The sequence below is a fragment of the Prionailurus viverrinus genome, chromosome X (assembly GCF_022837055.1).
Source record: "Prionailurus viverrinus isolate Anna chromosome X, UM_Priviv_1.0, whole genome shotgun sequence".
Lineage (NCBI taxonomy): Eukaryota > Metazoa > Chordata > Mammalia > Carnivora > Felidae > Prionailurus > Prionailurus viverrinus.
The window spans coordinates 13,939,179-13,964,672 of record NC_062579.1 but is presented as its reverse complement, the minus strand read 5'-3'; positions in this window follow the sequence as shown (position 1 = coordinate 13,964,672).

Here is a 25,494-nt window from a genome sequence, read left to right as displayed (position 1 = left end):
TAATGAGATATTTTACATTCTTTTTTCATATTGCATCTTTGACATTGGGTGTATATCTAGCCACATATCAAAGTTTTATTAGTTACATGTGGCTAGTGACTACCAGTTTAGATAACACAAGTCTAGAGAAACCAAACTAAGACATACACTGCCATATTTTACTTGGCTGGTGCCCTATTTATAAATATTAACTTTGTTTTCATTACCCTTTATTTAATGCTCTGATTAATATCCTTGGGTCTATTATACCTATGTGATCATTTCCTTAAGACAAAATTCTAAAAATTGATTTGCTGATTCAAAATGCCCTTTGGAATAGCAGTTGTCCTTTTCCCTTCATCTCTGGCAACACTGCGTCCTATTCGTTTTTTTCATATTTGTAAATCTCATCATGTAAGTTTAAACTTTAAAATGTTTTTTTCACCTTTTGGCAAACCTAGAGATAGTTTCCTTTTATTTTTCTGTTCTGATTAACCTTCAAGACAGTAGATTAATAGGTAATTTCTGCTGCTCTTCTCATCTAACACCTGGAATAGTTCTGTACACATGAATATATATTATAGCACATAAAATAAAGCTCTATATGGCATCCTTTGCCTGTATTAAATTAAATTAGGGAATAATCTAAAAATGGTCTCATGGGATATTTTATGTTATTCTTCCAGTTTCTGTCAATTTCTGAGTGTCAAAGGGGGGAATAAGAAAATTAGAGGCAGTTACAGTTTCACAAAATTTGAGGCCACACAGTAACAACAAAGTCTTCTGTGTAATACTAAAGTGACTTACAAACATTTGAATTTCATGGACTACTTGTTGATATCACCTGTTCTGGAAGGGTATTTATCTATAGGCCCATATAGGTATTGATTTTTAAATAAGAAAGGTAGCCAAATGAATTTTTATAAGTTTATTTATTTTGAGAGAGAGAGAGGGAGAGGGAGAGAGCACGAGTGGGGGAGGAGCAGAAAGAGAAAGAGAGAGAGAGAATCCCAAGCAGGCTCTGCACTGTCAGTGCAGAGTCCAGTGCAAGGTTTAAACTCATGAACCATGAGATCATGACCTGAGCCGAAATCATGAGTCAGGCGTTCAACTGACTGAGCCACCCAGGTGCCCCCAAATGATTTTTTTTTAATTTTTTAAATGTTTATTTATTTTTGAGAGAGAGAGACAGAGCATGAGAAGGGGAGGGGCAGAGCGAGAGGGAGACACAGAATCTGAAGCAGGCTCCAGGCTCTGAGCTGTCAGCACAGAGCCCGACGCGGGGCTCGAACACACAAGCCATGAGATCATGACCTGAGCTGAAATTGGACGCTTAACTGACTGAGCCACCCAGGCGCCCCCAAATGATTTAATATAGCTTACAAAGTAATCTCTTGGGCTCTAAGTTGTTTGTGAGTCATTTTGCAGTAAGAGTGAAGTCATTTATCATGACTCAGAATTGATGGTTTCTAAGGCCCAGTGATTAATAGGAACACCCCATTCCTGATATAAAGGATGTCATTTTTCCAGATGATCAAGAAAGCCAACTTTAGGGATTTCCAAATATTTAACTCTTCCATTTCAAATAATTATATTCATTGGATCAATATGTTTGTATTTAGGGAATGTTTTGTTAACTATCTCTTTCTAGGACCACATATAGGATATAGTTCTTAAAAGTAGATGTTCCAAAGGATTTAGACTGTGAATCTTTTATTCAGTCTATATTCCTGTTCTAAAAACATGTATGGGCTAAAAAGATTTCCTCAGTACTATATGATTTCAAAATTTGAGGTTTTGAGCAAATACTTTCATGATTCTGTAGTACATGTTTTTTCTACTCCCTTGCACTTCCGCAGCTCATGCTTGTGATGTAAGAGCTTGGTCTTCTGTTAGAGTGGGAATAGAGATAAGCCCTTAAAAACAACCCTCAAAAATTATTAACAGAATAATAATTTGTCCCTTACTTTGCCATCATCTCTTACCTAAAGCATTTGACTGCAGAGTTAAAAAAGAAAAAAAGCAAGCAGCTGTGAATTGTTTTAATGAAGCACAAGCTAAAGGCTCATTTAAAACTTGTAACACAAAGTATCTATATTAATTTGTGTCATCATAAACATGCCTGAACTATATTACTACAAGTAGCAAGATTTTTCTTCATTCAAGTTATGAATGATGTCATGGTCTACTAGGATCATGGCTTATTGATACCCCATTTTTCACCCACAGGGAAGTCATAATTGTGTTTAACCCCAAACAGAGTCTCATTTTGAAGGTCTGGGCTGGGACTACCCCATACCAAGAACTGTATCAGAGAGCTGTCAAGAGATGGAAACTATGCTAAATATTTCAAACAGGAGGAACTTACTCTAGGAAGCTTATTATAAAGATGATAAAGATCTAAGGAACCAAACAGGAGACAGGTAGCTAACCCAGAGATTAGTGACAGCACAATACCACTACCCATCTAAGGTTTGAAAGGAAAACAGAGGAGGTGGTATTACCAGAGCCCAGGAATCAGAGAAGTTCAAGGGAAATTAATCAGGGCGTGTCTGACCAGGGGAGGCTGGGACTGGGGAGGGAGAGGTTGTGTATCAGGACTTGGAGCCATGGAAGAGACACTGACGAAAACAGAGAAAGAGAGTGAGATATTCTCTTCCTTCTCCCTTCCTTCCACTATCTAGTCCTCCATCAGAGCTTCCACTTGGTTTATCATGCTTGGGATCCAGTCAACAATGGAGTCTGGAATATGTGGTTCCTTTACACATACTCCTTTCTTGACACATGGTTCCTTTCTCTACAGAGAAAGGCAGAAAAGGGCAGGAAATGGATCTGAGAATAAACAGGCACATAACTGGCATGGCAACCTACACACGCATACACATACACACACACACACACCCCTTTGGAAATGAATTTGATATTTACCTTCCTTCTACATTTTGCAAATCCTACTGTTAATTTCTCTAGTGGTATCTGTGCATTTTTGAACTTATATTATTGACAATAGTTTGCCAAAATGAGGAAGGAGTAAATGTGTGGCGTCTGTGTGTATATGATTAAAGATAAAGAGAAATACATGTACTTTTTTGCAAGGTGTTGGGGAAAGCAACTTAAAGACATAGGCATTTATTCAGTCATTACAGAAATATATATTGAGCACTTAATAGGTATCACTGACATTATAATGACAATGATACCTACTAGGTGCTCAATATGTATTTATGGTATATATATATATACACACACACATATATAAACACATATATAATGTAATATATGGTATAATATATACATATAGTTGCCCATATATATGTTTCATATGTAAATATATGTGAAACTCACATGCAAACACAATTAGATCATCAATGCTGAGTGTGCTGCTGAATTACCAAACTAGTCCAGCACTTTTATGTCTCATCTAAAAGGGAGGTACAATCTAGAAAGAAAAAACAAGGAGTGCAAAGCAGAAACTTAATTTTGTGAGTAATAGATTAACCTTTCTTGAATAGTTTCCCCAGGTATGGTAGCTCTACAATTATATTACAAGGCACCCAGAAATGCAGACACATTTCACACCTTCTTACTGGTAAAAGCTGTTCATGAAGCTGATAATTTTCACTGAGATCTTTGTTTAGTGTTAGGCTTGTCCGCTCCAAACAACTTCTTGGAGAGCTGTTATAGCTCAGTTTTTTCTCTCTTCTTTCTGCAAAACAGGCTTTTTTTTTTTAATTTTTTTTTTCAACGTTTATTTATTTTTGGGACAGAGAGAGGCAGAGCATGAACAGGGGAGGGGCAGAGAGAGAGGGAGACACAGAATCGGAAACAGGCTCCAGGCTCTGAGCCATCAGCCCAGAGCCTGACGCGGGGCTCGAACTCACGGACCGCGAGATCTTGACCTGGCTGAAGTCGGACGCTTAACCAACTGCGCCACCCAGGCGCCCCTGGGCTTTTTTTTTTTTAATAAACCATAGTTGAGTTGCCTATTTTTGGTCCTAGAGCCTCTTTTCATACAGTATCACTATGTAATCAGACAGAACTGATATATTTTATTTTGTTTTTTAATATAATAATATACAAGGAAAGCTACCAGTAATTCCTTAAATGTTTCACCTTCTAGCAGCTTAAAAGATTATCTGTCCACATGGCAAAGTCTGTTTCTACTTTTTCTCAGATGCTCCCTTCTGCATCTTCACTGGACCTTGCCTTTAATAAATTAGCGGTAAGGATCTCCCAGTCTCCACAGCTTAATTTCCTTCTGATACAGTCAATTCATAAATTCAAATTCCCATTGCTCTTAGCACATAAAGATAGTGATTTTGCCAATATCACTTTAAAACCTCTAAGTCCTTGATAGGGATAAAGAGATGGATAAGCTGATAAAGAAGCTGTTAGTAAATAAAGATGAAACAATAATTATAATAGAAATGAAGAGAGATGAGTTAATTGAAGAATTTTTAAAAACCAAACAGTTTTTGGCTCATTGCTTTTCATGAGATTTTATATTATGTATAGTTTTATACAGAACTCACTAAAACTGTTGACTAAAAGTTCCATGATTGGCCACTGAAGGCTGTATATGACTTCATAACAGAGGAGGGAAAAGAACTTTCTGTAAGGTGTTGGGAGAATAACTCAAAGGCATGGGCATTTATTTATTCTTTCTGTAAATATATACTGAGCACCTACTAGGTATCATTGACATTGTGTTAGGCAATTGGGACACCTCTGTAAGAAAGGCAGACACAACCCTCTGTTCCATTTCCTCTTGCTGAGTAACAAATCACTCAAAATTTAGCAGCTTAAAGCAAACATTTTATTATGCTCATGGATTCTGTGGGTTAGTAATTATAACAGTACCACCAGAAGGGTAGTCTGTCTTTGCTTCTTGATGTCTGGGACCTCAACTAGGAAGTTTCAATGGCTAGAGGCAAATTGATTGCTAGAGATTGGAATTATCAAAGACTTTTTATTCATATGTATGGCATATGGCTGGAATAATATGAAGATTAGAACTGCCAACTGGAGTACTTGGCTTCTTTAAGCACAGGAGCTTCAGGGTAGTTGGACTTTATACATGGTACTTCATGGTTCAAAGTGCAAGTATTCCAGTGAACAAGGAGGGAATTGTATTGCCTTTTATTATTTAGCCTGTGAAGTCATGAAGTGTCACTTCTGATGTATTCAATTCACAAAGTAGTCATAGGCTTGCCCCAATTCAAAGAGAGAGGAATTAAATTCCACTTCATGGAAAAATCATGAGGTCACATTGTAGAAAGCCATGTGGGATAGGTAATATTATTGCAACCATCTTTGCAAAATACAATCTATGATAGACTTGTTCTTACAGAGTTAGAACTACTGGATAATTTATTTATTAATAAAATAATCACACAAATTAGTGAACTGAGTGAATAAGGAATAGAATGTGGTTATAAAAGTACAAATAACAGGAATCTGACCCAACTTGAGGATTGTGCAAAGTTTCCCTGAGGAACCAATGCTTGACTTCATCAAAATGATGAATAGGAATTCACCAAGCAAAGTGTTTGGAGGTGGGATGTAGAAGAAAGAGCATTTCAAATGCAGATGATAACTCATGCAAAGGTCCTATGGCAGAAGTGACAGTGACATGTAAAAGGACCCAAAAGGAAGACTCAAGTAGCTGAAGCACATAAGAGAGAATGTGACACATGGAACTCTGTAGACCAGCAGGCCCCAGTTGGAAAGTCTGATTTAGCTCATTCTGCTCATTTCTCAGATGAAAAGAGATTTAGATACAAAAGTAGCTGAGATGAAACTTGAACCTAGAACTCCTGACTACTATCTCATCTAGTCACTGCTCAACATACCAAGAGAATATTGAAAGCTTATATCTTTTTATTATCCTGTAGTAGAAAAAAAGCTCAGGTACCTTGTGTATCTGAAACTCCATAGAAAGAAATAGATCTTCTCTGAAATCTTTCTGAAATAATTTTAGAAACTATTTTTACAAGGTCAACCTAGAAAGATAAATCTTTTGTAATACATTGATGTAAACCATTGGTTGAACAAACTTCTTAATTTTCACAGTGTTAAGATACTGAAAGAAACTATTTACTTCCTTTGTAATATCAAGAACTTACCTTCCTATGAATTGTATCTGAAACACCTGTGAATATAGTTCTGGATGTTTTAATTTCAATTATATCCCAACTGATAATTTCCATCTGAGACATCAATGGCTACCAAGATCATTAATTTTAATAAATCCTAATGCTGAGTGGATACAGTAGGATTTCGTGCTCTAACTTCATCAATACTTATTTGAAGTGTTCTGTTGTGGAATGATGTTTTACCAATGGCTTTACATATTTACAAAACAGGCCATAGCTGAATTCATGGCTAAGTTATTTTCAGCCTTAGAATGTGCACTGATAGTGCATCAAAGAGTGGATAATTTTGGTGAAGCTTGGTATGAGAATCATTGATAATCCGTAACAGTTCTCATTGTCCTATAGTATGAATGTTCTATAACTTAACAGTGACCATATTTTTATTTATTTAGAAAATTAGTGGTTTCTTTAATGAATGATCATGTGCCAGTCACCCCCCACACTCCCTGTACACACATAAAGGTCATAACTAATGTGACAATCACTGAGAAACCAATCCTAGAAAAGTCAGTATAAATTGATTAGTGTCATATGCTCAGGTGACCATACAACCTAATTTGCCCAGAATAGTCCTAGTTTGTACCTACTGTCCTGGATTAATTATAAACAGTGCCTCTTTCACAGAGTGGAAGAGGCAATCTGGTGTTCTGGATTGGATAATACTTAACTCCTCATCAGTAATCTATTGTAATTAGCTCTGCTCAAAGATTAAGTATATTAGATTTTCACTCTCTACCATTTGAATTAAAAAATGAAATTAGACTCCTGTGATTAACAGTGAAGTCTGAAACTGAAAATTCATGAAGTAGAGAGAAGTGGGAGGGTCAGGATATGCCATGAGTAAGTCAACATTGTGAGTAACTCAAATTTATGAATAAGTAGGAGCTCCAAAGTTAAGAAAAAATCTGCAAAATAGAGGGTGAGAAATTAGTTTGAAGGAGAGGGGAGAAAAGACTTAGAAAGAAAAGCAACATGTGTTATGTAATAATGGAAACTCATAGTGAATAATCATAAGATCCCAATGCCAAACCTATCTGCCATGAGACTGAGTCTCATTCCAGTGCCAGTTCTTGGACTCCTATGAGATCCTTTGTCCCTTACTGATCATCCTAGTTGAAGTTTCCCTAGAAGCAGATCTTAGTAAAAGAATTTCAGTGCAGGTAGTTTATTTGGTAAGTGATCCCAAGAAGCACTGGTAGAGGGGTGGAAAATTGAGACAGAGAAGGGAAGGAAGCCAATAGAGGTATGTTTTTGAGCATTAATATTACTGCTGTAGGAAACAGGGACTCAACATGCTGCGGACCCCTGGAAGACAGTGTAAAGGACAACACAAGGGGAAAGGAAGCAGAGATATTTATTCACCATTCTCAATCATTGTTGGTAGATGGCTGCTCCCAGGACGGTTAATTCCTTGGCACTTCTGGCCTGCCCCTTGTGTGGACTGGGCATGCTCCTGTGGCCAGAGGAAATTCTGAGACAGATAATCCCATGTGCTTGAATTAAGACACCATTGACAGGAACACTGAGTGCTAAAATGATATAGATGGGCCTTGATAGAACCTATATTGATCATGTTTCAAGTAGTCTCAATGTGTTTCACTTTACTGCTACAGAAATTGCCTGTGACAGCACCCAATAACTTACATATTTCATTCTTGCCTTCCCAAAATACTAACTGAGGAGCATCTGTCATACTATCAGATTCTAGGAGTTTAACTGGGAAAATGGAAATAACTAGTTCAGTTCACTTTAGTAGGGGTATTTGACCCCACAGCAGTGGCCTCTTAATTTATAGAATATGTGAGAAACACTGATTTGTTAGTATGAACCATAGTGATGTTGAAATTTCCTTCAAATGTATATCTCTATTAGTTCAGTGCTGATGAGAGTCATTTTCTTTTTTAAAAAAAAAAAAAGTAGGATAGAATATTTGCTTTCTTGGGGCGCCTGGGTGGCGCAGTCAGTTAAGTGTCCGACTTCAGCCAGGTCACGATCTCGCAGTCCGTGAGTTCGAGCCCCGTGTCGGGCTCTGGGCTGATGGCTCAGAGCCTGGAGCCTGTTTCCGATTCTGTGTCTCCCTCTCTCTCTGCCCCTCCCCCGTTCATGCTCTGTCACTGTCCCAAAAATAAATAAACGTTGAAAAAAAAAAAAGAATATTTGCTTTCTTTGTCAGTGAAATCTGTCTATATGTAATGGTAGAAAAATAAGCTATCTTACATTATTGTTTGTAACTAAAAACTAAAATAAGAAAAAAAATGGAGATGTATATCCACAACATGGATAATGGTTTCTGATCAAGTTAGCTGCAAATCTAATATTGGACTATTAAATTCCACTTTTTGGGTGGGTTGACAAAATTTGTCCATCATTGAGGCCTATCTTTATTCAACCTTTCATTTATCTTTAGCCCACCATAAAAGATTTCTTCATCAATATAATATGAATACTACACTCTATAACATCCACTGTTATAGAAGCAACTGAACCATAACACTTTATTATATAGAAATGTTCCATCTCCCTACCCACTCTGCTATTTGGCAATCTACCTTAGAAGACATCTTGCCCATTACCAAGAGATGGTTAGCTCCATCCATGAGCAAATAGGATGGTTTATTGGTAATGTGCTAGGGCCAGAGCTTTGAGAGCCAATTTTGCACATTTTTCCTTCCACTCTTTGTTCAGTGACATCACGTTAGTAGCATAAAATTGACCATACTGGGAGTATTTATACCATCGTAATTGACAAACATGATGATTCAGGCCTCTTTTTTTCCAAATGGCCTGTTATTAAAAATTTACCACCCTATCACTCATTTTTACTTTCTATTTTCTTTTTATTTTTCTTTTCCTCCAGCTTTACTGAGATATTATTGACATATATGTAATGTGACAATATGATACACCTCTATCACCTCACATAATTACCATTTTTTGTAGTGATAACATTTAAGATCTACTCGATTAAGAACATTCAAGTAGACAATGCAGCTGGAAGTTTGTACCATTTGACTAACATTTCCAATATTTACCCCATGCCCCAGCCCCTGACAACCACCATTCTACTGTCTAAGAGTTCAGCTCTTTTAGATTCCATATATAATTGAGAGCACACAGTATTTGTCGTTCCTTGTCTGAATTATTTCACTTAGCATAATTCCCTCAAAGTCAATCCATGTTGTTGTGAAAGGTAGGATTTCCTTTTTTATGGCTGAAAAATATTCCATTGTGTGTGTGTGTGTGTGTATACTAATTTTATTTATTCATTCATCCATCAGTATAAACAGGTTGTTTCCATGTCTTAGCTATTATGAATAATGCCACTGAACATAGGGGTGCAGATATTTCTTTGAGATTAGTGATTTCACTTCCATTTAATATATACCAAGAAGTGGGATTTTTAGGTCATATGGTAGTTCTATTTTTTCTGCCGTTTTACTGTGATATAATTGATATACAGTACTGTACAAGTTTAAGGTGTACAGCATAATGATTTGACTTACATATATTGTGAAATGATTACCACAACACATTTAGTTAATATCCATCATCTCATATAGATAGAAAAAAAGGGGGAAAAAGTTTTCTCCTTGTGAGGAGTATTCTTGGGATTAACTGTCTTAACAACTTCCAAATATATCATACAGCACTGTTTCTACAGTTACCATGTTGTACGTTAAATCTGTAGTACTTAAAACTGAAGGTTTTCTTCCTTTTCACCACCTTTATCCAAATTCCCCGTTCCCTCCATCCCTACCTTTGCTAACCACAAATCTGATCTCTTTGTCTATGAGCTTGGGGTTTTTTTCTTAAAGGTTTTTTTAGATTCCACATATAAGATCATACAGTATTTGTATTTCTCTGTCTGATTTATTTCACTTAGCACAATACCCTTAAGGTCCATCCATGTTGTCACAAATGGCATGATTGCCTTCTTTTGTATGACTGAATAATATTCCATTGTATATGTATACAAAATGTTTTTATCCATTCATCCATCAATGGACACATAGGTTGTTTCCATGTCTTGGCTATTATAAATAATACAAGAGCAAATATTTCTTCAACATAGTGTTTTCATTTCCTTTCAATATATAACTAGGAGTGGAATTACTGGATCATAGGGTAGTTTTGTTTTGTTTTTTTTCAATTTTTTGAAGTACTTCCATACTGTTTTCCATAGTGGCTGCACCAATGTGCATTCTTACCAAGAGTGCACAAGTGTTCCCTTTTCTCGTCTTCCTTGCCAACACTTGTTATCCTTTGACTTTTTGATGATAACCATTCCAACAGGTGTAAGGCGATATCTCATTGTGGTTTTGATTGACATTTCCTGATGACTGATGATGATGATGATGATATTGAACATATTTTCATGTATCTGTTGGCCATATGTATGTCTTCTTTGGAAAAATGTCTATTCAAGTCTTCCACCCATTTTTAAAATTTGATTGTTTTTTGCTATTAAGTTGTATGAATTTCTTATATATTTTAGATATTAACCCCTTATCAGATAGATGGTTTGCAAATATTTTCTCCCATTCCATAGGTTGCCTTATCATTTTGTTGATCGCTTCTTTTTCTGTGAAGAAGCTTTTACTTTGACCTAGTCCCATTTGTTGACTTTTGCTTTTGTTGCTTATGCTCTTGGTATTATGTAGAATAAATCATTGCTAAGACCAATGTCAAGAAGTTTTTTTTCTCTATGTTTTCTCCTAGTACTTACATTTAAGTTTAAGATCTTACATTTAATGTTTTAATCCATTTCAAGTTAATTTTTTTGAGTGATGTTAAGATAGGGGTCATTGTATTCTTCAACTCTAGGATTTCTGTTTGGTTTGTTTTAATGGTTTCTATTTCTTTTTTTGAACTTCTCATTTTGTATATGCATTGTTTTCCCAATTTCATTTGATGTGTATCTGTGTGTTCTTGTAGTTCACTCAAATTCTTTAAAAGGATTATTCTGAATTCTTTGTCAGTTCATAGATCTCCATTTCTTTAGGGTCAGTCATTGGAGTTTGTTTCCTTTGGTGGTGTCATGTTTCCTTGATTATTCACAATAATTGTGACCTTGTATTGGTATCTGCACATTTGAAGAAGTAGGCACCCCTTCCAGTTTTTATGCACTGGCTTCAGCAGGCAAAGCTCTTCCCCAGTCAGCCTATTCAGAGATTCTATGTGAATTGTCTGGTGGTGTCTGTGGATGGTCTTGCTGCTGGAGTTCCTGGGTGGACAGATCTGGTGCCTGAGTCAGCAGACTAGCAGGCCTAGTGCTTGGGTACACAGGGGCCATTCTGGTTCCTGGGTTAGCAGGTCAGGGGCCTGAAGCTGGGTTCACTGGGAGAGACCTGACACCTGAGTCTGCAGTGATATGACTGGGATCTCAGTCTGTGTGGGTAGACCTGAATCCTGGGTCCAAAGGAGCCAACCAGGCATTGGGAACCACTGAGGCCCAGTATCTTGGTCCCTGGCGGCCAGTCGAGGAGACTGGTTTCTTAGTAGCTGGCCTGGAGGCTGTGCCCATGGAGGCCAGCTGGAAACCTTGGTTTTCAGGAGCTGGTCTATGGGTCTATGGGGGCTGGTTTGGTGCTGAGGTCTGTGTTGAAGCTGGGCATCTATTTTACTCTTCTCCCGTGGGAGGGTATCTCTCTCCATGCTTAGCTGCCTGTGCTTGGGAGAGGGGTGATAGCATAATGGGAATCTATCTCTTCTTCCCTCTTCAATGTGTCTTTTTTTATGTCTATACTTCACTTAGGTGCGTTAATACCTTACCTGGAATCCTTAGCTTTTGTAAAGGTACTTTTGTGTGTGAATAATTGCTTAAATTGATGTTGCTGGGAGGGGGTGGGCACTGGAAATTCTTGTACTGCCATTTTGTTAATGTCACTTACTCCCTTTCTGAGAGTCATTTTCAAAGATTCATCATATCACAGAATCATGGAGTTGAAAAAGCCTTTAGAAATTATCTAACACAGCCTCTCCCTAGTGCAAAAAAATTGCTCTACATCAATAGATGGACATCCCTTTTTGGCTTTAAGTAGCTAAAAATATTTCTGTGAAATATTTTTTTTTCTGAGCAGGAGATAAATTGGAATTCACTTATAGTGACATACTTTGGTTAGGGATGAGGTTTCTGAAACTCCCAGTCAAGCTATTAAAATACATTAGTATGTTCATCCAATTTTGATCATTTTTTTCCTCAACAGAGTTATTATATTCACCTAATTCAGAAAATAACATGAATGTGGACATAAATAAGATTTAAATAAGTAGCCGCTCATCTTGTCTTCTGAATAGGATGGTTGGAGTCTATTATTAAAATAATGGGACTTTAGGAATAATTAACCATTTTGAATCAAACGTCTGTTTAGATTTAATTTCACTACTTGATGAGCTAACAGCCACAATCATTTAAAATCCTCAAAGCCATTTTACAAATACAACACAATAAAATATGCTTACAATAGGTGTTTATAAGCTAAAGTAGTTCCAGTGAGTGATTAAGGTTTTTCTAGTAAGACATTTTTTTCTAGACCTCAGCTGTTGGGTTTTCTTCCAACAGGTGTTCTCTGGAAATATGCTTCTTTTTTTTTTTTAATTGAGGTAAAATACACATAAGATAGAATTTACCATTTTAACCATTTTTAAGTATACAGTTCAATGACATTAAGTACATTAACATTGTTGTGCAACCATGAACACCATGCATCTCCCGAACTTTTATCTTCTTCCAGAACTAAAACTATACTCATTAAACAATAAATTCCTGTTCCCTGCAACCCCCAAACCCTGACAACCACTATTCTATTTCTTCTTTATTAGTTTGACTATACTAGGTATCTTATGTAATCACAATCATTTAGTATTCGTCCTTTTTTGACTGGCTTATTTGAAAATGTGCTTCTTTTTTTTTTTTCTTTTTTCTTTTTTTTTTTTTTAAATTTTTTTTCAACGTTTATTTATTTTTGGGACAGAGAGAGACAGAGCATGAACGGGGGAGGGGCAGAGAGAGAGGGAGACACAGAATCGGAAACAGGCTCCAGGCTCCGAGCCATCAGCCCAGAGCCCAACGCGGGGCTCGAACTCCCGGACCGTGAGATCGTGACCTGGCTGAAGTCGGACGCCCAACCGACTGCGCCACCCAGGCGCCCCTGAAAATGTGCTTCTTAACTCTTCCTTTCAAATTCTCTAACATTGGTGCAGCATGTCAGGTGCTGCTGCTTTTTGCTGAACTCAGGCTCTGGTAAAAATGCGTGTATATCTAATGCATAGAAAGCTCACTGATGTTTAGAAAACACTACCACATATCTCACCACTGGCAAAAAAAAAGTAATTTCCTTGTCCTTGCAAGAAGGTTCACAGAAGGCCCTTCCAGGTGCTTTATATAAAAATAACATTTCCCTCCAGCTACCTAACCTAGATTTTAAGTTATGTAAAATTAGTTACTTGGAAGGAAAATGCTGAATAAACACATTCTAAGGATGTGGCAATGTAGTAACCCTGGTTTTTTTCAGGGATATATCCATCCCTCAGAAGATTCAGGAGCAAGTTTTTGTTGGTTTCTGGAAGTCTTGGTCATCCCATTTCTTTGTCAGTGATTATTTTGGAGGGATGTGTGATCCCCAGTTCTGCTAGTGACTGAGGGGAGGTCAGCCACAGAGCTTCTAAGAAAGGGTATCTTGTTCTTAAAAAATATTCCCCATGGGAAGTATCAGTCCTTTTCCTTTTTTAGGGCGTTTTCACACCTATACGTGATGCCATGCATTCCTGTGACTGTGAGGAATGCTAGCCTGAGGTACATAGCCACCATATTGAGAATGAGAGAGCAGAAAGAGAAAAACCTTAAGGATTGAAAGTTTTAGTGAGTTATTGGATTAACTGGAACAACCCCACCTCAGGACTTCAGGTTATGTGAGATAACAGTATTGTTCAAACCAGTTGAAATGGAGTTGTCTGTTACTTGCAAGCCCTTAACTGATAAGGTAGATTGCCACAGGGTGGTTTCCCATGGAAGTAGATTCAGAGTTGGAGTTTACTTCACAGGAGGTTTCTTAAGCAGTATCTTGTGGAAAGGAGTAAAAAGAAACAGAACTGGGCAAAGTAAAGCTGTGAAGTAGGCAGTGACAGTCATAGGTGACCTCATGGAGTGGTTCTAGTTAGGCTTAGATAGCCAAGTCTTTATACCTCCATTTCCATTAGACATTGGAATGTATGCCCCCTCAGAAGGCTGTAACCTGGGGCCTAGGGACTCTCTACAGCTAAGGCAGTCCCTAAGGGGGCAATTGAAAGATTTCTTCAATTAGTGTTCCTTAGCAGCTGGGGCAAGAAGTTTTTCATCTAAGGGGGATCAGGAGGGTGCAGGAGAATGCCCACCACACATAATTACTAGGACCATTCAAAGAACGGATACCTGTCCCAGGCCCAGAAAAAAAAAAAATGTGCCTGAGACTCACTGGACCTACTTAACTTCTGGTAGGTTATGGCTTATGCTAGTGTTAGCAGTCATGTGTTTTTGCCATATTTGCTTTCATTTAACTTCCTTCTGCTTAATTTCCAAAGGCTGATAGTTGAATTGTCCATAAATATTCATACACTTCAAGTAAGCTATTGTCCATTCATGGTCAATGCAATCAAATCAGTTTGGTGTTTATTGAATGACCAATTAACCTTGCTTGACTTCTTGCTGCTCAGTCCCCCTCTTGAAACTCTCCCTTGAGGGGCGCCTGGGTGGCTCAGTCGGTTGAGCGTCCCACTTCAGCTCAGGTCATGATCTCGTGGTTTGTGAGTTTGAGCCCTGCGTCGGACTCTGTGCTGACAGCTCGGAGCCTGGAGACTGCTTCAGATTCTGTGTCTCCCTCTCTCTTTGCCCCTCCCCCACTCACACTCTGTCTCTCTCTCCTTCAAAAATAAATAAACATTAAAAAAAAAAAAGAAACTCTCCCTTGGCTTGCCACATGCCTGACTCAGTTTCAGCCTCTATGTCATCTCTTTTGATCTCTAGTCACAGATGTTCTCTGAGGCACCATCCTTGGTACTGACCTGATTCTCTCATTAATATTTTACTTATTGATCATCCCCTGCCCATGGCTCTCAATGTCCTCTAAGCCTACCAATTTCTCAGATGATTTCCAGCCTTGGCCTTTAAAGTAGACATCTGCACTTTATCTTAAAGGACCTCCAAGATATCTTTGCAGGTCCTAACCACTTCCAACTTAATAGAGTGAAGAAATAACTTCATTATCATTCATTATAAAACAAGCTCATCCTTCTAACTTCCTAGTTCTATTGATTCTATCATTTCTCAGTTACTCTCATTCAAAATCTTGGATTCACATTGGGAGGCTGGATGTGAAAGACAGGGGAGAGTTACTCATTTACCTTATTTGACTGATTAGTCCTTAAAATCTATTTCTGTCCTTCACTGTCTTTTTCTGGGCACTTGTTCTTACTTTGATAATACTTAAATATATCTCTTTGATAATACTTATCACACTAAATTCTAACTACTGTATTTATTTTTTACTTTTTTACCCTACTAGACTGAAAATTCCTTGTAGGAACTGTATTATTCTTTGGATTCCTATTGTTTAGAACACACTTACCATACACTAGGTACTCAGTAAGTGTTTTTGGAACAAATGAATAAGCTATCCTAGTCCAAGACTTTATCACTTCTTCACTGCATCAGTGGCCTCTTTATAGATGCTCTGGATGTGCTGCATCACACTCCCTCTATTCTTTTCTTATTTCAGTTGCAGCTGTGCTGGATAGTTAGTGTAGGATCAGACTACTGCCAACACATCCCACCTCAGGTGCCCTGAACTTCTCCATGCCTAAATGCCTCCGTATTGTTCTGAAGCTTTTAGAAATTGTTCATGCCAAGGGCATATGCATCCCAGATGTGTAGTGGTGAAACAACCTTTTTTCTCTACCCTTTTAGTTTAGCATCCAGGGCCTTGCTGTATGCTGATTTGTCAAATTAATTTGTCAAATTAAATTGACAAAAGACAAATTTATGGGAGAAAAGTCATACAATTTTTATTTAATATTAATATTTTTACATGGTGTGGGGGTCTCACAAGAGCAGGAAGTGAAAACTCCAAAGAGTCAATGAGACCTGGAGGCTTATATACAATTTTAACAAAGTTACATAAATTTGGAGAAGTGACAAAAGGAAAGGGTTTTGAGCATTGCCTGGGTGGCTCAGTCAATTGAGCATCTGACTCTTGATTTTTTTTTAATTTTTTTAAAAAAAAATTTTTTTTTTCCAACGTTTATTTATTTTTGGGACAGAGAGAGACAGACCATGAACGGGGGAGGGGCAGAGAGAGAGGGAGACACAGAATCAGAAACAGGCTCCAGGCTCTGAGCCATCAGCCCAGAGCCTGACGCGGGGCTCGAACTCGCAGACCGCGAGATCGTGACCTGGCTGAAGTCGGACGCTTAACCGACTGCGCCACCCAGGCGCCCCATGACTCTTGATTTTGACTTAGGTCATGATCTCACAGTTCGTTAGATCAAGCCCTGCATCGGACTCTTCACTGACAGCAAAGAGCCTGCTTGGGATTCTCTCTCTCCCTCTCTCTCTGCCCCTCCCCTACTCACACAGGTATGCACTCTCTCTTTCTCTCTCAAAATAAGTAAGTAAATAAAAGGGTTTTGAGCTTCTAAGGGCAGTAAATTGTGGGAAGGTAAATGTATGGGGAAAATTAATGCAAGATGGGTTCTTTAATAAGGTTTATTACACAGATTCCTCTTGGTGTCTTCATTGGAACTGTAAGAGTCTAGAGTCATCTCCAGTGATTAAGCATAGTTCTGCCCCTCCTATTGAGGGGGTGGGGAATACCTTCACAAAGGGAAATTTATGCCCTGCTTTAGGGCAAATGGGGGAGGGTAGAGCGCTTTTTTCTGTGTCGTTTGTCAGTTGTCTTCAGCTCAAAATAATCCTTATGCCAAAGAAGAATATTTTGGGGCACCATTTTCTGATCCCTTTCACTCCACAGGGGCAACCTTTAATCAATAGGAGCTAGAAGCTAATGGACAAATGTCCTAGCCTTCCTTCTAGGAGGCATTGTATAGGCTTTTCATTGAAACCTGTGGACTGTAGCTCCCACTGCCTTCAGCAACGACTTATATAATACACCCTTAGAGTGATTCTCACTTTCCTTTCTTCCTTACCAAGTTTCCTGGCCTTGTAGCAGGATTCTCACACAAAGTCATAACACCGAAGCTTTTCCCTCCAGGAAGCAACTTTCTTCCTGCTGGCACCGCTCAGTTGGGTTCATACCCAAAAAATTTGCCCCGAATGCCTCGTGGCATAGTTTTTTTTATATATTTTTTACTTGTCTCCTATTTGGTAACACACAAACATGTAGTCTGACTAAGTGGTCTCATCTTACAAGGTCATGACGGATGTTGTCATGTAAGCATACAGCCAGGTTGCCTTGAGGTTTGTTATTTTTTTCTTTCCTTAGGGAGGGGACCCTACCACAGCCTCACTTCCCATATAAATTCCTTTCATAAGTGTCTGTGTTTAACAAAACTCACATCAAGACAGTCTCTTTGATTCCACTCCTTCCTGATCCCCATATTTCTTTTTTTAATAATTTTTTAATATTTATTTTATTAATTTTTTTAATGTTTATTTATTTTTGAGAAAGACAAAGACACAATGAGAGTGGGTTAGGGGCAGAGAGAGAGGGAGACACAGAATCCAAAGCAGGCTCCAGGCTCCGAGTTGTCAGCACAGAGCCTGACACAGGATATAAACTCAGCAGCCTTGAGATCATGACCTAGGCCAAAGTCGGACGCTCAACCGGCTGAGCCACCCAGGCCCCCCATGTTTATTTATTTTTGAGAGAGAGACAGAACGTGAGTAGGAGAGGGGCAGAGAGGGAGAGGGAGACACCCACCCCGACCCCGTATTTCTACAACAGTTCTGAACCACTGTTTTCATACATCACTTGCTACCCTTCACAGAAATCCCTCAATTGTTAGGGTTGCCTTATGTAGTGAAAAGGTATAGAAGATGCCCAATCAAATTTAAATTTCAGATAAATAACAGATAATTTTTTAGTATAAATACGTCCCATGCAATATTTGGGACATATTTATACTGACAAATTTTCTGTTGGTTATCTGAAGTTCAAATTTAACTGAACAGGGCTGCCTGCTTGGGATTCTGTGTCTCCCTGGCTCTCTGCCCCACCCCTGCTCATGTGCTCTCTCGCTCTTAAAAATAAATATACATTAAAAAATGTAAAAAAATTAACATTCTATATTTTATTTGGCAATCCTACCAATTGCACTCTACTTTTTATTTTTTATTTTTTTTTGTTTTTGATTTTTTTTATATATATGAAATTTATTGTCAAATTGGTTTCCATATAACACCCAGTGCTCTACTTTTTAAAAGCCATCTAAACTCACACCTTGTCATTTATGAGTCTCCATAATTTGGCCCTCATTCTACCGATATAACCTTTTCCACTTATTCCAAATGCAAGCTCTCCCTTTCAACTAGAATTTGAGAGCAAAAGTACTTAATTATCATCACTATCATCATCACCATTATTGTAATTCCTTTGCTCCCTTGAAATGTTTCATTGTTTTCAAAGTACTTGCCTATACATTGTTTTATTAGTTTCTCTCAACACCTCTGTGATAAAATTTGGACAGAATTTTAATTTCAAATTTAGAATTTGTGAAAACTGAACAAGAGATATAGACTTGCCTAAAGTCAATGGGTGGGTATTGGAGAAGGGAGCTCAAATCCAGGATATCAATCTTCAAGTCAAGTGTTCCTTCCATGGTATCAGGTCACTTCTTATTCATCTTCCTTAATTTTACAGAATAGGAAACTGAGGTACCTAGAAATTATTTGAGTGAAGCACAGAACAGTAATATGATGCTCTCAGAGTAGAATACCTCTGTTTTCTGTAGTTTCTAATTCTCTATAGTTTGTCCAGGCTCATATAGCTAAATAACCCAGAACTCACAGCCCACTCACAGCTTGTCAGAGACAGTGTCTCTTAAACAGCTCTGCTCTTCTTCGAATATTTTTCTTACCACATCTTGTACTTCATAAGGTTCAGCTTTCATAGGAACTGAAGTATATAATATTATTTGTTCTTATGAAAGAATGTTCTGTTCCTGAATTTAAATTCAAAAGTGTGGAATTTGAGTGTTTTTTATACTCTAATGGAAACTGCATTAAATGAAGTTGCTATTAGTTCTTGATTAATTTGGGTTTTTTTTCCTTTTCTCTGGGGAAAAATTGATTCTCTATCCAGGGCTAAGCAAAGAAAAATTATCTGAAAGTCAAATATTCATTATAAATAGTGCTTATTGATCTCATTTTTAAAATAAAACTTTAAATAAGTTAACACCAAATAATAGGATCTATTTTCCTTACCCCTGGCTAAATGAGTGAATGTTTTATTAGAACATTAGAACAAAACCCTTATATAGCAAAGGAAAGGAAATCCTGTAACCTATTTTTGTTTCTACCATTAATTTAGTTGTCACCATAACTTTCCTATATCTTCCCAATTTCCTATTTAAAGGGTGTTTAGAAAAAGTTTGAAGAGTATTGGGTTTGGATCCATACATATTGTTGGTTCAACAATAGATGGACTGTAGTAATTGATGAAGTCTTATTCTAATTCTGTCTCCAGAATATTAGCTGTTTGATTCTGTGTAAATTACCAGGACTGTGAACTTTTTTTGCATCTGCAGAATGGAAATTGTACTAGGACTGGGATAAATGAGGTAGTGTATATAGAGAGTCATGCCTGGTATATAATAGTTGCTCAGTAAATGGCAGCTACTGTTATTATCTGGGAGAAACACTTAAGGTTTTAGTGTTTTTCTGAAGAAGAAGCTCTATGCTAGAGGTTTCTAAAGAATCACATTGTTCAAACCCATGGTTTACTTTGTGCGTGGTGATTATCAAGGAGACACCTTCTCCATCTTTTATGACTTCCGTCAGGTATTTTCAGGATGTCAGGTTTTTTTGTTTTTGTTTTTGTTTTTGTTTTTTTTAGAGAAAGAGAGAGAAAGAGCATGAGTGGAGGAGGGGAATAGAGAGAGGGAGACACAGAATCTGAAGCAGGCTCCAAGCTCTGAGCTGTCAGCACAGAGCCCGATGAGGGACTTGAACCCATGAACTGTGAGATCATGACCTGAGCCAAAGTTGAACGCTTAACCAACTGAGCCACCCTGGTGCCCCCAGTATGTTATATTCAACAATCCAAACCATGAGAGTGTCTGGGGGGCTTTTTCTTCTTCTAACTTGGGAATTTACCTAAACAAGAAGAAAGAGGAAGTAGATAAGAATACAGTTTGAGGAAAAATGTGAATGGAGGTAAGAAGACACTTTAACTGCCAGGAGTTATCCCAGGGGCAAGACTTCCTTTGTGATAAGACAAGAGCATCCCCCAGAAACAACAGGCCTTGAAACTTACATGCTTGGAAAGGACTTAGAAATCAGTTAGTTCTAACCCCTCATTTTACTGGGCAGTAAACAAGGAGTGGGAGGAGGGAAAGGAGAAGGGTGTGGAGGTGTAAATTCTTCTGGCAAGGCACATTTTTCAGTCATTAATCATTTATTGTGAACTACTGTGGTGTTTCCAGTTTAGGATGGATAAGGATCCATGTCTGGTTTGGACCAAGGAACTGCCAAGGTGGGGGGGGGGGGGGTCTTGACAGTAAGTCCCAGTCTCAGGCCATTAGGCTTGGGGAGCCGAAAATGACAAGGGCCTCTGGGAAAGGAGTCTCTATAAAGCAATTTTTTGCCATTTTTGTATGCTCAGTATGCAACTAAATTCAAGAGGTTCACTCCTTGGGGTGCATCAAATTGAACAGAACCCAAGGAAGTGTTGAAAGCAAAGAAATTTTTATTACTTGTTACAAGTAAAGAGACAGGGAGATAGCTCTCAATGCACTTTCTCTCCACAAGGTTAGTACAGGAAGCTTTTATTCAGTATGTTAGGGGGCAAGACAGGGAACTTGCATAAGCACTTCAGTTCAATTGTGCATGCCTAGCATGTCAACATTCTAGTGCATACATCATATATTCAAAAAATGGGGGAAACTCTGCCTATAGGAGGAGATCTGAGTATTATAGTGAGGTAAAACTGACTTTAGGACAATTCAGGGGGGCTTCTGCACAGGTCCCCAGTTCTAATCCAGGTCAAACTGGCTCAGGTTAGGGGCTAGCAGGTGAAAGACCTAGTTGGGCACCCCCTTTGGCTGGAACTTTTGGCTCTGCAAAACAAAACATATTCCTTCCCTGTTTCTGTCCCTTTCCCTTCCTCCTTCTACTGATAGCTTTCAGCTCTCTTAGTAATTTCCCATTGCATGCTACATAATAATTGGAGCTGACTGGGTTAAGCATGCTGAGGACCACTGCAAACTTGGCAAGGGATTGATTGAGTTTCCTATCTTCATTCATCTCTTTCCCATGCATCTGTCTAAATACTTCCTCTAGCTTTGGAGGGGCAGACAGTAGCTGGACCTCATCAAAGCCACACCTCTGTCATCTCCTGAGATTGGAGGGTTTGGGAATTGTTGGTAAAAGGAAGTAAAAAAGCTAAAAGTTAAACAAGATTCAGAAAGTTTTGGATATGCCTCCAAAATGCTAAATCTTCACTCTTCCCTTCTTCATGCATATTCCTGCACCCTCACTCCCAAAACCAGGCAGGGGTGAGATGGGCCAGGAGCAGGGGATATGGAGTCTCACTCTTTTATCAAGGAGGAGGGGTACAGTTTAGGAACTGAGTAGATTATCACTCCAGAAACCCTTTGTCTGTTTCCTGAGAGATTTATCTGGTGACAAGATTGACATCTACTTCAAGAAGGAAGGACCTTCCCACTTTGGAAGCCCCCAACAAAATTAGCTCAGTGGAAGTCCAAACCTGCCTTCTAGTGCTATCCAATAAGACTTTCTGGGATGACAGAAATGTTCTATTCTATGCTGTCTAATACTGTAGTCACTAGCTACAGTGGTTATTGAACACTTGAACTGTGACTAGTAGGAATGAGGACATTAATTTTGAATTTTATTTACTTTTACTGAATTTAAAATTATAATTATCCACATGTGCTCAGTGGCTATTGTATTGAGCAACACAGATTAGGTGCCCCATCCTTACTCATCTTGTGTCTTCAGGGGTAACCACCTAAAGTTTTATTAACTATCAAGACAACATGGTTGATTGCAATGATGTTGTATTATGTCCTTTTGAAACATCTTTCCAGGAAGTTAAAATTGCTAAAGAAAATTTATTCATTTTACAAATGGATGATATTCCACACAACACTTATAATTCATTTAAAACTGCAAGTTCAAAACTAGTAAGATGCTGATGTGCTGAGTTTTAGGGCAAAGCATTTAACCTCACTGGACTTTTGATTCCTCAACTGTAAAATAAGAAATTTATAACAAATGAATCTGAAGTCCTTTACTAGCTTTTAAAAGATTTCTTTTGGGGCGCCTGGGTGGCTCAGTCGGTTGAGCGTCTGACTTCAGCTCAGGTCACGATCTCACGGTCCGTGAATTCGAGCCCCGCATCGGGCTCTGGGCTGATGGCTCAGAGCCTGGAGCCTGCTTCCGATTCTGTGTCTCCCTTTCTCTCTGCCCCTCCCCTGTTCATGCTCTGTCTCTCTCTGTCTCAAAAATAAATAAAACGTTAAAAAAAAAAAGATTTCTTTTGAAATGACTGCTGTGATGGTGAAAAAATTACAGATGTTCAAAGAAATAAAGTTATGGAGGTGGCTGATATTTCTGATAAGGCTGTTACAAATCTAGTAATTAATAAGCATGAATCCAATATAATTACAGGAAGCAAGAGTAAGACTTAATAGTAAAGTATGAGATAAATCTGAAGGATCTAGCTTTCATGCAGAAAGTCTGAGAAGGAGGATTTCCTTAGACTGCTCACTGTTCTCACTATCCATTATACAAAAAGACCATTTCCATTTATCAATAGTAATGAAACTCATAAGTTTAACTTACAGTTTTCTGTAAACACTAAAAGATGCAGTATGAATTTGTTCACATAGCCCTTCAATGACTTTTAGAAGCCACCGCAAAGCAAGAGTTGACCATCAACTAACTCATTTCCCAGCTCTTATGAGGAAGTTACTTTCACCTCAGTCCTGGTCAAAAGATACATTGGCTGCATTTCAAGAGCATAATTTTCACATTAATGAACATCACCCAATATCATCCAGATATATTATGAGCCCAAATCATAAGACAAGTGGAGCTGAACCTCTTTGGGAGGAAAATGTTGCTTTTACAAAGGGCCCCCAAAAGTGGTAAATGAAACATTTCTATCACCAAAACTCTAGGTGCACCAAAGACCAACTGCTAACATTGGCCACACCAGCCTAGGAAAGAACAAATTCTGAAGAGAATCTGGGTGGAAGCATTTTGAGAAAATTCTGCCCACAACCTGTACCTGGAGCTCACCAGAAATCCAGCAGTTCTGAATAATAATAAAGAGAATGAGAATGCTAATAACTAATGATTGTATAGCACTTACTCTGGCCAGACCCTGATCTTAGTGTTTGGTAACTAAGTGTTGGAGTAAACCCGAGTCTTCATGAAAGGTGTGAAACTTTGGCACATTCCTACTCAGTACAGAGTACTTAGCCAATGGTACCAGTGAAGTACTGCCTAATCAAAATACTTAAAACTTCTGAATAGATGGAATGCTATAGCAACAAAATTTGTTTAAATTGTTTTATAAACTATAGTGGAAATTACCTAGGGATCAAAAAGCTATCAATATGAATGTAGAGTTTTCCTTCTCTTTTCTGGAGAAAATAGGCTGAAATAATTGGGAGGAAAGTATGGTGGTATCTGCCATAGTCTGTAGGAACTCCAGTGCAGGCAAGTAAAGGAAACCACATTCCTTGAAGCATTTCAGACTGGTGAACCCCTCCCACAGGAATTTCATACCTCAGTACCCCTTCATGATATCTTAGAACAGATTGGTTGCTCACTGTTCTGACTTCTCTTTTTTCAATTACTAATTCTTTCTTACTAACCTTAAAAAATGTCACAAAACAGAAACCTGTCACCAATGACCTACACCTTGTCTCTCAACAGGCCCTCTTCTAGAAGGTAGTGCTTTAAATACTCATCTTGCTTTCTACTTTCGCTTTTTGCCTTGCTTAGTTTCCATTTATAATCAAAAACACATTTCTTGGATTATATCAAAGTTATGTTGTAAAATCCATTGTATAAGCTTCCTCAAAATTAAGAAATTAAGGCTTATTGTATGGCAAATTGGGATTTGAATTTACTAATGGATAGATAACCTGGGCAAATTTTTTAATCCTTTTTATATTACTCTTCCCTATTTTCAATGAAAGTGGGTAGTGAAATCAACCTCACATACAGTAGTGCCCTCAGTTCACAAAAACTGCTAAATGTTCAGGAATTTTGTGAGTTGATTATCAAACACAGACATTATTAAAAATTAAACTATGTAAACTGACTCTTAAAATTATATTAAAACAAAAATAATAAATACCCCAAACTCATCACTTCCTAAATAGCTTACTACATTTTATTATGGTCTGTGTTCTTGAGATTATTTTTGTCTACTCTATCAGCATGGTGAAAATATCAGCATGGTATATAAGAGTGTACTACCGCACATCTCTTCTAGGACACCCCTTACCACCACCACCACTCCCTCCATCACCCCCACCAAGTTCAGTGAAGTCAGGATGGTAGCTGGAAATAAACCAAGGTGGAAGTATTTACACCATGTAAATCAGCAAACACTACAAATCAGGGCTTTTTGTCCCCTGGAAGAGTTGATAAGCATTTATCTCTACATCACTGCTCAAGTATGTGATGTAAGAATTAATATGAAATAATATGTAAACTGTGCTTAAGTGTGTGTCTCATGTACTCAGTAAATGGTAGTTATTCTCATTAGTATTGCTAATTATTTTCATTCAATCAATAGGTGAATCAGTTCTTTATTATCTAATTCAGTGCACTGAAACATTTCTTACAACATATAAAAAGGTAATACTATGATATGTTTCCATAATGACATAGATCTCAACTTGCTTAACATAATAGCCTTATTTACAGTCCTAATTATTTACAGTTATTTACAGTCCTAATTTTGATTAGTGATATGCATTTTATGAAAATTTAAATTTTTTTCTCATTCTAGTACAATCCACTCATTTGCCAGAGAAGGAAACAAAGGGTCCCCAAAACCTAATGTTTTGCCCAAGGTCCCACAGGCATCTAGTAGTAAAATGGTAGTAATATATGTTAATCTGTGTATCCTATAAACTCTTTTGACACCTTTTATAAGTGGATGAA